The sequence below is a fragment of the Lontra canadensis genome, unplaced genomic scaffold, assembly GCF_010015895.1.
Source record: "Lontra canadensis isolate GAN:19392208 unplaced genomic scaffold, GSC_riverotter_1.0 scaffold45, whole genome shotgun sequence".
In the NCBI taxonomy this organism is placed as follows: domain Eukaryota; kingdom Metazoa; phylum Chordata; class Mammalia; order Carnivora; family Mustelidae; genus Lontra; species Lontra canadensis.
In genome coordinates, this window is record NW_022631039.1 from 15,454,116 (window position 1) to 15,457,914 (window position 3,799).

The following is a 3,799-nucleotide window of genomic DNA, read 5'->3' on the forward strand; positions in this document are numbered from 1 at the left end:
GTGAGACAGGAATCAATTATCTTTCTTTCCTGATGTGTTTGGGTCCTCTCTCTTTCTTGGTGAGCCTAGCCAAAAGTTCGTCAGTTTTATTTATCTTTCAAAAAAAAGAAGCTCATATTTTCATTGATCTTTCATCTTTTTTTGTCTCCATTGGACTTACTTCCACATTCCTTTTTGTTAATTTCCTTATTTCTACTGTTATGGGGCTTTGATTTTTTTTTTCTTCCTGCTTCTTTCCCATGTAAAATTAGTTTGGTTATTGGAGAGCTTTCAGGTGAATCGATGAAGACCTGAATTTCTATGAAATTCCCTCTTAGAACTGCTTTTGCTGTATCCTCTAAGTTTTCATAGGTTCCATTTTTCATTAGTCTCAAGGTACTTTTAAAATTTCTTTTGATTTCTTCTTTGACCATTGGTTGTTTAATGGCATGTTGTTAAATATCTACATTATTCTGAGTGTTCCATTTTCTTCTTGTGACTGATTTCTATTTTCACACCATTTCTTTTGGACAAAATTTGAAACAGAGGGTGAAGGGAGCATTCAGTTTAATGGTTAGTTTCCCGTTTTTGTTTTTGTTTTTGTTTTTCCTGAAGAAAGACCACATGTTCTGTGGAGACAGAGGAACATTTTGTGAGACTGGAGTGTGGGGTTAGAATTACTGACTACTACCATACAGGCTCTGTACCACTGTTCACACTGTAGCCCTGAGGGGCTAGAAACATTTTCCAGGAGGTACAGGGTGGCCTTCTCTAACAGAAAGGTGCCATGTGGGTTCATGGCATGGCCCCAAGTCAGCAACCAGTATGTATGGTAAATTGGGGGATCAGACCCCAATTTTCTGTTGGAAGTGAGAGAAATGGGGCATGGTGTGCTTCATGATAATAGCTGAGGTCCTGAGTGACCCACTGGTTGTTGTTGAGAGGTGGGGTAGTGGAGCCAGTGGATCCATCTCATCATATCCTGTGGAACTCAGGGACACCCTCCTATCTTTTGAGTTGTGTGGAGACAGGTATACAGCAGTCTTTGGTCAAGCACAAGGTTGAACTGACAATGGCAGTGTGTGGGGGAGCCACTCCTTCATTTCCATACAAACTGACTGGGGTCTGAGACTGAGTCCTACCAGCACCATGGGGAGAGGAGGGTGGTGATGGTGCACATGTCCTAGGGTCCTAGGATCCCTTGGGGGCTGAGTTGAGGGTGGGGTCAGGCAGTGTGTCAGGCTCCAGGTTTGTAGCCAGGGGGGCTGCCGAAGGTTGGGGTGGCCTCTTGGAGGCACCTAGGTTTCTCCCGCTCTGAGGGTATTGTGCAGCTCTAAATGGCACAGTTTCCTCCTGGGTGGTGGGCGGAGTTCTGGGGTCTGGCTCAGGGGTGCCCAATCTGGAGGGCTTGGGGGCCAGACCTCTTGGGATGGAAGCCCGAGAACCCAACTGAGAGTTAGGGTTAGGGCCTAGGGGCGTGGCAGGCCCTATTTGCCAGTGCTGAGGCGGGATCCCAGGGGGGCTGAGTTGAGGACGCTGATCACATGGTGTGTCAGGCTCCGGGTTGGTGGCCAGGGGCACTGCCAAAGTTGGGGGTGACCTCAGGGAGGCATGCATGTTTCTCCCAGTCTGAGGGTTCTGTGCAGCTCAAAGTAGCAGTTTCCATCTGGGTGGCAGGCAGACTCCTGGGGTATGGCTCTGGGGTCCCCAGTCTGGAGGGCTTGGGGGACAGGCCCCTGGGAATGGAAGTCTGAAAACCCAACCTAGTGTTAGTGTTAGGGCCAGGGGGCATGGCAGGCCTGATTTGATGACACTGAGACGGGCACCCCAGAGGGCTGAGTAGAGCGAGGGGTTTGTCACATGTGCACCTGGCTTTTAGAGCACTTTCTTGTAAGGTTTGGGCCACGACCACGCGGGACCTTGGGCCAGGCCCAGGCAGCTCCCCTAAAGGCCTCTGCGGCTAGAAGTGAGTTTGCTGGGGTTTTCCTGCCAATTATTATGACCTTTCTGCCCAAATTGATATCACTTTGGGGAGAAAACTCATGAGAATGGCCCGTGTTGGGTGGCGATTCGGGCCACGTGGGTGCCCGTGGTCTAGAGTGTTTTCTCGGTGGTGCATATTGCGACCATCCAGGAACTCGAGCTGGGGACACGTGGCTCCAGTGAGGGCCCCAGCTGAGGAGAACTTTCTGGGATCCGAGTTGAGGGAGGGGCTTAGGCTAATGTCAGGCTCCATGTTGGTGGCCTGGTGGGGCACTAAAGATGGGGGTAGCCTTGGGGGGGGCATGCAGGTTTCTCCCACTCTGAGGGTTTTGTGCCGCTCCAAACAGCATGTTTTCCTCCTGGGTGGCAGGCTGAGTCCTGATGTGTGGCTCAGGGATCCCCAATCTGGAGGCCTTGTGGGCCAGGCCTCTTGGGACTGAAGCCTGAAAACCCAACCTTCAGTTAGCGATAGGGCCTAGGGCAATGGCAGGCCTGATCTGCCGGCACTGAGGTGGGATCCCTGCGGGTCTGATTTGAGGACAGCAGTGACTCGGTGCATCTGGCTCTGGGTTGGTGGCCAGACAGGGCCACCGATTTGGGGGGTGGCCTCAGGGAGGCGTGCAGGCTTCTCCTGGTCTGAGGGTTCTGCGTAGCTCCAAATGGCACAGTTTCCATCTGGGTGGCAGGAGGACTCCTGATGTTTGGCTCCGGGGTCCCCAATCTGGAGGGCTTGTGGGACAGTCCCCTGGGTTCGGAAGTGGGAAAACCCAGCCTAGGGTTTGAGTTAGGGCCCAGGGCATGGCATGCCTGATCTGCCAGCGCTGAGAGCAGCACTGCAGGGTGCTGAGTAGAGAGAGTGTTTGCCATGCGTGCGCCTGACTTGTAGAGCGCTTTCTTGCCACGACCACTGGGGACTTTGGACCAGGCTCAGGTGGCTCCCCTGAAGGCCCCCACAGCCAAAAGGGTGTTCACCAGGGGTTTCTAGCCAATTCTCACAAGCTTTCTGACCAAATTGACAACAGTTTGGACAGAAAGCTTGTGAGCATTGGCCAGTGTAGGGTGGCGATTTGGGCCACACTCATGCCCGCTGTTTAGAGGGCTTTTATGCTGGGTGCGTGTGGCGGTCATCTGGGAACAGTGGCCAGGAACACGTGGCTCCTGTGAGCACCCCAGCTGAGGGGAGCTTTCAGGGGCAGAGTTGAGGGAAGGGAGTCAGGCTGAGCATCAGGCTGTGTATTGTTGGTGGCCTGGTGGGGTGCTGAATGTGGTGGTGGCATCAGGGGTGGATGCAGGTTTTTCCTGCTCTGAGGGTTTTGTACTGTTCCAAATGACACGCTTTCCTCCTGGGTGGCAGGTGGAGTCCTGCAGTGTGGCTCAGGGGTCCCCAGTCAGGAGGGCATGGGGGCCAGGCCTCTTGGGATGAAAGCCTGAAAACCCAACCTAGAGTTCGTGTTAGGGCCTAGGGGCATTGCAGGCCTGATCTGTCCGTCCTGAGGCAGGATCACCAGCGGTCTGAGTTGAGGATAGGGGTCACTGGTGCAACAGGCCCTGGGTTGGTGGCTAGGGGGGGCGCCAAATTTGGGGGTGGCCTCAGAGAGGTATACAGTTTTCTCCCGGTCTGTGGGTTCTGCACAGCTCCAAATGGCACAGTTTCCATCTGGGTGGCAGGTGGACTCCTGTGATGTGTCTCCTGGGTCCCCAATGTGGAGGGCTTGGGGGACAGGCCTCTAGGGATGGAAGCCTGAAAACCCAACCTAGGGTTAGGGCCTTGGGGCATGGCAGGCCCGACCATCCAGTGCTGAGACCGGCACCCCAGGGGGCTGATAAGAGGCAGGGT